The following is a 12,098-nucleotide window of genomic DNA, read 5'->3' as shown; positions in this document are numbered from 1 at the left end:
AATTTTATTCAAGCTTACAAAAAATATTTACAGTCTGGCAAAAAAGAGTAGAAATTAAAAAGTGGCAAAACTGTAGCATCGTCCTTTTCAAATCAATCTAAGAAAAACGGGACGACACTATACAGTGTTGCCACTTTTTAATTTCTACTCTTTTTGGCCAGTCTGTACGCTATGCCATTTTTAGGGTTCCGTACCCCAAAAGTAAAAACGGAACCTTATGGTATCACTTTGTTGTCCGTCCGTCTGTCCGTCTGTCTGTCCCTTTACCTCGGGAACGCGAAAAGGTATCGAGTTGAAATTAAAATATATACTCAGGTCTACAGTCCCTTGAATTGAAAATATCAAACTTCTAGGTTAACGTAAAAAAAAGATACGGCAGTTTATGCCGCAAAAAAAAACGTATATTTCGACAGTCTCAAGGAAATCTAAAATGTAGGGTACTTCCCGTTGACCTAGAACTATGAATTTCGACAAGCTAATTCGTCTTACATTACAAGTACAGGAAAAAATATGAAAACTATAAATTTGTAAAAAAATAAATAAAAATAAGTTTTCGTACGTCGGAGCTTTTTTCACACACACACACATTTTTTTTTCTTTTTTTATAGTTATCATATCGTATTTTTATAGTTATCATATCGGAGCGTGAATCTCGCGACCTAAACGCGTAAGCGCCATGAATTCGACGGCGCTTACGACGTTTTGGTCGCGTGGTACAGGTTGTGATTGCGACAATTTCATTGTTTGGTATGTCGTCGATAGTAATAATAAATCAATGATTGACCGAGCATTAGCGAAGGTCTCCGTTTCAGCTTGGGCATAAATGCTTTCATATATCCGGATGTCCTCCTCTACAGGTCGCATTTCTAAACCGATTCCCGTGAAATTTTGTGAGCAGGTTCAGTAGTTAGAATTATTCAGTCGTTTGGTTTATTGGAAAATGCTCAAAACGGCGGATTTTTTTAGTTATAACATCAATACTAAGTAATGTCAGCCCTCACTTACCTCACCTTGTAAACATGCATTATGCACATAATGCAAGGAATTACTTACGTTGAAAAGGAACAGATCATTAGTAAACATATTTCGAAAAAGTTGGGAAAGGTCTCGAAAATTTCTTGAAAATGTTACTACAAATATAAGAAAATAACATTTTAATAGAGGTAAAATTTAGATTTTACTCAAAATTAAAGTTTATTAAGAACATTATCCGTCGAAACATGAAGTGTTTTTCACAATCTACAAGTGCTTCATTGTTTACAAAAATCTTATTTATATAACAGACAAAATCTATACTCAACTACCACCCTTTTCGCCTAGACTATGATTATAAGGTACAAAATCAATACTAAGTAATGACAGCCCTCACTTACCTGAACATGTAAACGGCATGCATGTAATGTAAGATGTAAGTAATGTATGTAATTACATACGCCGGCATGGAACCGATCGTTTGTATATGAACTGTGCCGACTGGCGTGGTTGCGAAAAGAAGTTGCTATAATTTTTATATGAAGCTGGTTTTATTCATACACAATAATAAATATATCTAATAACAAATAACATAATGATAACTGGTAACAAAGTGGCTCTAATAAATACAAGAAAATGGTGCCAAGAATGTAGCTTACAACAACACCAATCAACAACAATCATACATCATCATCATATCAGCCCTTTATCGCCCACTGCTGAGCATAGGCCTCTCTTCCAGTACGCCACTTGTCCCGGTCCTGAGCTAATCTCATCCAGAAGTGACCCGCAATCTTCCGGATGTCGTCCAACACAACAACAATCATACAAATGTACAGTAGGATTTTTTCGTAAAAATAAAATTAGGAAGGAAAACCGTAATTAAATATGGATTAAGTAATTTAAATTCAGAAAAATTACCTATAACATTCAAACAATGCTAATCGAAATACACGCCCGCAAATTTCAGTTAGTGTAATCATCATGGATACCTACATTTTCCAATACTTAAATAGGTATACCTTATTGAAATTATTTACCTACATATATGTATAATTCTGTGTTGTGTTACATGTTGTGTGTTCGATGTCATATTTTTTTACTCTCAGCGAGTTTATTTAACGAGTATTTTACCAAACTACAATGCGTGGTTTATTAATAAATAAAATAAATAAATACTTAGGTCAAAAGTTTTGTGTTGCAGACGGGTGCAAATGTATTTTACTTCTCGTGTTTCAGTTCCACACTCGCGAATATTATTTTATAAGGTCAATAATAGTTTACACAAATTGACTAAGTCGCACAGTAAGCTCTTGTGTTGTGGGTGCTTAGACAACGATATATTTAATATATAAATACATAGAAAACACCCATGACTCGGGAACAAATCTTTATAATTTAACCTATTCTAATTCTTTGCAAAACTTTCAAAACTAATTTTAGCCATAATTTAGTGTCTAAAAGTCAACAATTCTGACACCGAAATTAGTTTTAATTTACCTTTATAATTATGAACACTTTCGTCCAATTACAGTTAGATTACTAATTAAATTTCACTGAGTATACTAACACTGACAGTTATATAAGAGAAATCTGACAAGTGAAAGGTCTCAAGTTGTTTGTAGGTATAGCAATCTGTCATTTTGACCCATGTCACGAAGATGGGAGGGCCATGTTTTTCAAGCATTACATATACCAGATATATTGTACTACTCCGACGACGGGCTGGGGGCAGAGCCAGGCGCTATGCGCGCCTGCTGCCTCCACCGTATCGGGCTGCGCAGGGCTCCGGGGGAGTCCCTGCGGTTTTTCTAGCTCACAGGACGGGTCACTCACCAAGTGGCACCCAAAAATGCTCACGGCCTGCGGGCCGCCCGCCGGGGCGCATGCGGTCGAATGCTGATAGCGACCCTGCGGCACCCCATCTAAGGCGGATTCGGCACTCGTTGGTGGTTTTAGACGGTAGTCCTCTGGTTAGTCCGTCATCCCTCCTGGTTCCCCCGGACCAGGTGGCATGCGTAAAAAAAAAGGTATATTGTACAGTCGCCATCAGATATATCGGAGCGGCCGAGGCGCTCACAATATCTGAACACGCCTCTATTGTCAGGGCGTTAGTGCGTGTTCAGATATTGTGAACACGTTGTCCGCTCAGATATATCTGATGGCGACTGTACTACTAAAACGATGACACTTTTGTTGAATAACTATTAAAAATGAAGTGAATACTTCCTATTTTTCATACAAATTATTATCTTCAATGGACGCTATCAACAGTGTGATTGACGTTACTTGTCACGCTTTAAACATAACTAAATACGCAATACATTGCGTCTTAGAATAAATTGTAGGGTGGGGTCCCTTTGTTTGACATAATTATTGAGTCATAATGTAATGATTATCATATTATCATCAGTCATAATTCTGAAACCGTTAACTTTTCAGGATTTTCCTCGGGTTATCCTATAGATAGGTTAGGTTAGGTTTGTTTTACACACACACCACTTCACACACAACACTTCTATGGGCCATGCCTGAAATAAATGATTATTTAATTTAATTTTAATTTAATTTAATTTATGGCAATCCTGAAAAGTTACGCGTTTCTGAGAAAAACCAAATTATGACTAATGATAATATGACAATCGTTACATTATGACTTTCAATAATTATGTCAAACAATAGAGACCCAGTACAAGTTATTTTTAAAGTTGCTGAACAAAATGTTGGTCAGTTTGAGGAGTACAGCCTACAGTTTAATTTATTGTTCCTGTCCTGTTATAGGCCCCACACAGTATATATACATATATAGTTGATCAAGCAAATCTTGTCAGTAGATAAAGGCGGCAAATTTAAAAAATGCAAGCGCGAAGGGATATCGTCCCATTAGAATTTTGCACCTTTTTCTACTGACAAAATTTGTTTTACCAACTATATGATTAATTACGTGAGAAGTAGGTATGTAACAGATGAACGGTTAAAACTTTCATACTATTTGACATCTGTCAAAATAGTTAACTGACATGACCAGCAGGCGAGCGCTAAAGTCGTACAAAATGCCTATAAATATTTAAATATGTCCACTTGTCCATTATAATCTTAAGAGGAAAGGGGACGCCCGCTTCTCCATACAAACGTAGTCCCCATTTTCCTCCCTGGATATTGACATTGTTTTTTTTAATAATTTGATGTATATTAACCATATCTATGCCCCTACGTTTGACTTTTTTAGATTTTTTGATAATTGTAAAAATTTGGTGCGAAAAACAGATTTCATACAATTTTTTAAATGCTCCTAATTCTTATAATAATTACAAATTCGAAAAAATCTAACGTAGGGGCATAGCTGTGGTTGATAGACAACAAATAGTGTGTAAATTATTAATAATATTAATATCTAGAGGAAACTGAGGACTACTTTTGTATGAAAGGGCGATTTCGCGCGGGTCATCCACTTTAGTCTTAAGACTCAAAACGTCCATAAATGACATAATAAAATCATTTTCAGAAAACGTTTTCCCAGATGATCTATAATCTCTTAAATCACCTTAAACACGTTAATAAAGTCTAGTCCCAAAGTCCCATGAGTGCCTTTATCTATTATAAACCTATCCCTCCCTTTGGTTTTGCTCTATGGCGGGAGGGTCACTGTATGTAGTATAATGAAAAACACATTAGCAGTTAAGCATTCATTTTGACAACCCTATTGATCCACGACCAATTTATATTTTACTGCTAACACACAAATAAGTACGTCAGATGTGTATGTAAAGACATTTTCACTAGCTGCAAAACGAAGTTGGAAGTTATAAATGCACCACCAGGTCTTTATTTACCGTCATCAGTGGCGCCACTGTTTAAGAAAACAATGAAATTTGTATCAAGTAATGTTAGTTCCAGTTGTTTCCACCGGCAAATATAAATTGGTAGTTATAATCATAACCTCTTTGCTGCCAGCTGTCAGATTTCCCGCCAGTTTTCAATTTTCGAACTCACTGGGTTCCATAAACAAAGAATTCGTTTGAAATTGGAATGCGTTATGTAGATTATTGGTGACATTCCAATTTAAACCATATTTTATAGGTTATAAATGTTAAAATATAATACAGATATATAAGATATGAGCTTGTTTTTGTTTTTTTAAATGTGAGTGAGAGTAAATGGATTGTTTTTGGGCGGTGTCCCACCTAAAAATGGAATTATTAAATATGTCGCAAGGGAGTAAAATTATATAGTTAAGGCGAATATCTAATTAAAAATCTGGGCGCAGTGAATGAGTTGTAATCTTATTATTAAGAAAACTAGGCACCTACAGTAACGTAAATGATACAAATCCTCGTTCATGTTGTTGTGTAGATATTAATAATGTAGGGTAATTGACAATATGTACATCTTAATTAAATTTTTGCGCTAATTCATAGTCAAAATTGCCTTGCCTATCCTCAAAGTTAGGTAACAAAAATTCTCTTTACCACAACACATCGAAATTTTGAATAAAACCTACACAATAAAGTTTGTTATCCATTCAATTGTGTAATCACTCCCTTTTCTTTGTATTACTTTCCCAAATCTAAAATAGCTTTAATACCTCACGACCCAAATAAACATATTACGTTTTAAAAATAAAGTATTACTATGAATTAAAAAGTCGTATCTATTTTAGATTAGTAGGAGACTTATGTCGTTTTTAAAATTATATGTATTTAAGCCAGTTATCGGAGTAAATAAAATTAATTGAATAGAGAAATTTGGGTGGTTTGGGATAATGTAGTTTAATTTGTTTGCTGAATGAAACGTAATGTTGTAGAATTAAACTTCTTTTAACTGTACCAAAACTACAATACGTTTCGTCAATTTCATGAATAATCTATGTTGATAGTATATGACTTGATTAGAATCTAGCAAACTGTTTATAGGTAAAAGGAATTATCTAGTTAGTTTCGGCCAACATTTTAGGTAATATATTTGTTTCTATCAGAAACGATTACTATTGATACTTTTGCCACAAATTAAAACAAAACCTTTAATCTACTGCAGTCTAGCAAAAAATAGTAGAAATTAAAAAGTAGCAACACTGTAGTGTCGTCCCGTTCTTCTTAGATTGATTTGAAAGGGACTACACTACAATGTTGCCACCTTTTAATTTCTACTCTTTTTTGCCAGACTACTTATTACTGTAAAAACACGTGAACGCCAGTATATAGAGGTCTTGCAATACATCCAGTAAATATACCTAAACAAATATCATGGAGGGGCATTAGGGCTTTTGTGGGCACACCTGCCTTTTCCCGTGTAGGGGGACCATGACGCGTCACGCGGGACAGTCTTCCCTAGATAAATAATTAATATTTTCTCTCCGCGACTTCGTCTGCGTAGGATGATGATAGTATAATCAAAGATAGATATAACTCAAGATAGATATAACTCCGTAATAGATGTTTACAGTCTAAGGAAAAAACGTGCCTCGAAAATCAAGAAAATTTGATTCTCGTTCAGAGGGCGCCACTAGTTTTGGCCTACAGTCGTATAGATGGCGTTGACTGTTTCATTTGTTATTTAACAATTTTAACGCATATCAGTGAAAGAACATGGGTCAAAATCATAAAAATAATTAATGCATTTAAAAAAAATCATTTATCTATATTTAAATACATTTTATCGTATTTTTATAAATCTTAATTTTTAGTTTTAAAGTGTGTCGACAGATGGCAGTGAATTTACTGGGGTTACAAAATTTACTATGACTATTTATTTACCGCTCTAGTATAAGTTACTCTATGATTATAGTATATGACTTGATTAGAATCTAGCAAACTGTTTATAGGTAAAAGGAATTATCTAGTTAGTTTCGGCCAACATTTTAGGTAATATATTTGTTTCTATCAGAAACGATTACTATTGATACTTTTGCCACAAATTAAAACAAAACCTTTAATCTACTGCAGTCTAGCAAAAAATAGTAGAAATTAAAAAGTAGCAACACTGTAGTGTCGTCCCGTTCTTCTTAGATTGGTTTGAAAGGGACTACACTACAATGTTGCCACCTTTTAATTTCTACTCTTTTTTGCCAGACTCTACTTATTACTGTAAAAACACATGAACGCCAGTATATAGAGGTCTTGCAATACATCCAGTAAATATACCTAAACAAATATCATGGAGGGGCATTAGGGCTTTTGTGGGCACACCTGCCTTTTCCCGTGTAGGGGGACCATGACGCGTCACGCGGGACAGTCTTCCCTAGATAAATAATGAATATTTTCTCTCCGCGACTTCGTCTGCGTAGGATGATGATAGTATATGCAAAGATAGAACTCAAGATAGATATAACTCCGTAATAGATGGATACAGTCTAAGGAAAAAACGTGCCTCGAAAATCAAGAAAATTTGATTCTCGTTCAGAGGGCGCTACTAGTTTTGGCCTACAGTCGTATAGATGGCGTTGACGGTTTCGTTTTTTATTTAACAATTTTAACGCATATCAGTGAAAGAACATGGGTCAAAATCATCAAAATAATTAATGCAAATAAAAAAAATCATTTATCTATATTTAAATACATTTTATCGTATTTTTACAAATCTTCAATTTTAGTTTTAAAGTGTGTCGACAGATGGCAGTGAATTTACTGGGGTTACAAAATTTACTATGACAGTACCGCTCTAGTACAAGTTACTCTATGGTATATGTATGTCACTTTATTGCACAATATTGTGGAGGCATGCGGCGCGGGACAATCTTCACAAGATAAATAAATATAACGGCCTTAAGAAACAGGAGGTCGCGGGTTCAAATCCTGGAAAAAGCATTTTTTGTGTTTTCATCATAAATATTTTTTCTGGTCTATGGATGTTTTCTATGCATTTAAGTATTAATTTCTAGGTATATCTATCTATTATACATACATATATATGATTTATTTATCTCACAATATACAATAATTACAATTGCACTTAAAATGTCATCAAATGTGTATGTCATCGTCTAATACCCACAACACAAGTCTTATTGACCTTACCGTGGGGCTAAGTCGATTTGTTTAATGAGATTATCTCATAATATATATAAGATTCTTCTTCTTCTTTGTTCCATCCCTTTAGATGGGGGTCGGTTTATTAAAACAAATTAGTTATTTCGGTTTACAAATTAATTAACCCTACCAATTCGGCACTTATCCCCCAACTCCCCACAGCCCTGGTCACCCCACCGCCCAACCCGTAGCGTTCATATTTCATAATTCAGTGAACATTTTTCTTAATCTATTTCACGGGGTTGCTTTCAGCGAGGGTGCCATTTTGAGTCAGGTAAGTACTTTGTGTACAATACCTTTTGCATGGACATGCTTATACTTACGCTGCGTCTTACGTAAAGAGCCCTCCACACTCATGCGCGAATCGCGGCGCGAAGCCGCGAACGCGAGTGTGGAGCCTCGTTCGCTGAACAACTCGCCCTTAAGCGAACAACTCGCGAACGCGAAGCGAAGCGGCGCGGCGGCGGCGTGGCGTGGTGGCGGCGCGGCGCGGGTGGCACAGGGCGTTCGCGTTCGCAACGAGATCGCTTACCCACGCTGCGTTATATAATATATAATATTAACATCGTGTGACAGGGACAGCATGATAGTATTGATAGTGTTTTATTGTGTCAGCCAAGTTTTTATTTAGCTAAACGGGCCAATTTTTATTTTAATGTTGATTTTTTTCCGTTACTTTTGGCTTGTTTGAAGAGCTTATTCTGGGAAGAACAAATATGAAATCAATACTTGTTCACTGCAGCATATAAAAGCATTATAAATATATAATTACTAACTTTTGCCCGCGACTTCATCTGCGTGGAGTTAGTAATTTGGGTATCTTTTTTTTATCCAATCTGCACTTTTATCGATTCCCCATACAAACTTCCACCCCCCTTTTCACCCCCTTAAAGGATGATTTTTGGGATAAAAATACCCTATGTCCTTTCCCGGGTCTCAAACTATCTGTAACAAATTTCAACTAAATCGGTTTAGCGATCTAAGCGTGAAGAGGTAACAGACAGACATACACACTTTCGCATTTATAATATTAAGTATGGATTCAACTAACCAAGTAAATAGTTTAGAGGAATAAAATATCAATAAATAACTGATTTATTTTTACACTTAACTAACAGTTACTTACAAAATGTTTTAGGTAAATAATACATACTATAATACGGAAACTCAAGCTCGACATAATTTAAACAGGACGCAAATAGGTACACATACAACAGAACGAACACATTTCCTCTTAAAAATCTACCTGGCGAGCAATTAATACGGTCCCACCCGCCATCTGCCGGTAGGACGAACTAATCACCCAATTTAGGCAGTGAGATTATTCTTGGGTAAATACAGGTTGAGGTTTTCTAATGTTGTGTTCAATTGCTGAATTAGATAGATGTACAGAATACTCTTTTTTGCATACCTCAAAAAAAAACAACAAGTAGACAACAGGCGATCATGTCTCAATGTGAAATTTATGTCATTAAATAACAAATTAATTTACTTTGTGCTTAATTTATTATGTGTTCAGCTAAATTTCATGTTAGAGCAGCGCGCACTATTGTAACCAAGGTAAGATTCTTCTTCTTAAGGGGTTTTTGAACGGACCATATTTTCACTATAATATGTGGCCGGCAACTATTGGTGTCTTTCTCTAACATGTGAGTTAGAGAGGGACACCAATAGTTGCCGGCCACATATTGCAGTGAAAATATGGCCTGTTAAGAAGCCCAGAGCTTCATAAACATACCGCAATACACATTTCCTCTTAAAAATCTACCTGGCGAGCAATTAATATGGTCCCACCCGCCATCTGTCGGTAGGACGAACTAATCACCCAATTTAGGCAGAGAGATTATTCTCGGCTAGCTACAGGCTGATGTTTACTAATATAATGAAACCCGTTTTATACATATATAAGAAAATTCTTGCGCCAGAAAGTTCAAAAACGTATCTTATGCGAGGAAGCGAAATAACCGTGAAAAAGTAACAATTGAAAACAATAAGTTGCAGGGTCCAGTGTAAAAGGGCTTATTACGCGAGAATCGTATTAAACATCATCATATTATCATAGAGTAACTTATACTAGAGCGGTACTGTCATAGTAAATTTTGTAACCCAAGTAAATTCACTGCCATCTGTCGACACACTTTAAAACTAAAAATGAAGATTTATAAAAATACGATAAAATGTATTTAAATATGGATAAATGATTTTTTTGTTTGCATTAATTATTTTTATGATTTTGACCCATGTTCTTTCACTGATATGCGTTAAAATTGTTAAATAACACACGAAACCGTCAACGCCATCTATACGACTGTAGGCCAAAACTAGTAGCGCCCTCTGAACGAGAATCAAATTTTCTTGATTTTCGAGGCACGTTTTTTCCTTAGACTGTATCCATCTATTACGGAGTTATATCTATCTTTGATATTATGTATATATAAGTACATATCTATATTACAAATATTTTACCTATGAAGTACCGATATAAGTAGGTACCTTAGATTTTTTAACTGAACAGCCGGCCTAGCCAAGGTGGCAATCGCTATCGCTTCGTCAACGAAACTCTTCCATATTAGTGCGACAGTGATAGTGGCGTTTCGATCGCTACGAAGCGTAAGCGATTGGCGTGTTGGCTATACACGCGGCCTGGGCATTACCTAGATTTATTAACCAATACTTTCCGAATCATGTAAAAACAAGTACATAGGTAGGTAAATGCACAAACAACTCTCAAAATGGTTTAAAGTTTTCCAGATACGTACATAAAGTAAATCCGAATTGTAAATCCGATCACCCTGTTCCCAAATCGCACCCAAATGACATCCGACCCAAGTTATATTTTCAAAAACCGAGATAATTAAAAAAAGACCAAGATGGCCGCTTTCAACGGCCTTCGGCATTCTGAATTCAAAAATGACGTTCGTAACCGTTACAACCTATAAAGTAAAGCTCTTTTAGAAGATGAACTTCCAAATTCAAATGCGCCGAAAAGAAAAAAAGCGTAATTTCATGCTCTCGCGCATCATTCCATTTTTAAAATGACTGGAACGAGACAGAACTATTATTTCGTGGGTTAGAAAGGGAGGGATATATTATGAATGTATTAATCGGGTCGTAATTTTGGGGAATATGTTGTTGAGTTGGATTATATCATTTTTTTGGCTCCGCGGGAGTCGTGGGTCGGGTTTTGTGTTTATGTAATTTGGGATGGAATGAAAGTTTGGATGTTGTCTATGATGAGGTCATTAACAGACACGAATATAACGAACTGTAGAGATCATCTCGGTGGCATGATTTCATATAATAATAGGTAATTTTTGAGTACTTGTTGGGTAGTCATTACAATCGATCCCGCGATGAATGTAACTAGTATCAATGGCTTCCAGTTTTGGTTATTTGACCTAACGCCAACCAATATAAATAGCTAATGTATGCCTACCTATATAAATAAGTTTTAAATAAAAACAAATGCTTTAGGGTTCCGTACCCAATGGGTAAAAGCGGGACCCTATTACTAAGACTCCACTCTCCGTCTGTCTGTCTGTCTGTCACCAGGCTGTATTTCATGAACCGTGATAGCTAGACAGTTGAAATTTTCACAGATAATGTATTTCTATTCCCGCTATAACAACAAATACTAAAAACATAATAAAATAAATATTTAAATGGGGCTCCCATACAACAAACGTAATTTTTTTGACGTTTTTTGCGTAATGGTACGGAACCCTTCGTGCGCGAGTCCGACTCGCACTTGGCTGGGTTTTGTTTCATCATCATCATCATCATGTCAGCCGATAGACGTCAACTGCTGGACATAGGCCTCCCCCAAGGCTCGCCACTCCGACCGATCCTGTGCCGCTCGCAACCACCGAATTCCCGCGACCTTCACCAGGTCGTCGCTCCATCTCGTTGGAGACCTACCGGCAGTTCGTCTTCCGGTACGCGGACGCCACTCCAGAACCTTCCGGCCCCACCGGCCATCAGTTCTGCGAGCAATGTGCCCCGCCCTGGGTTTTGTTTGTTTTTATAAAAAAAAATACAAAACCTAGATACCTACTTTGTAAGGAATTTAAATAAAACTGCAGCATCTTCATTAGGTACTTA

Source organism: Cydia strobilella, chromosome 25 (assembly GCF_947568885.1).
Source record: "Cydia strobilella chromosome 25, ilCydStro3.1, whole genome shotgun sequence".
Classification (NCBI taxonomy): Eukaryota; Metazoa; Arthropoda; class Insecta; order Lepidoptera; family Tortricidae; genus Cydia; species Cydia strobilella.
This window is presented reverse-complemented; position numbering follows the sequence as displayed.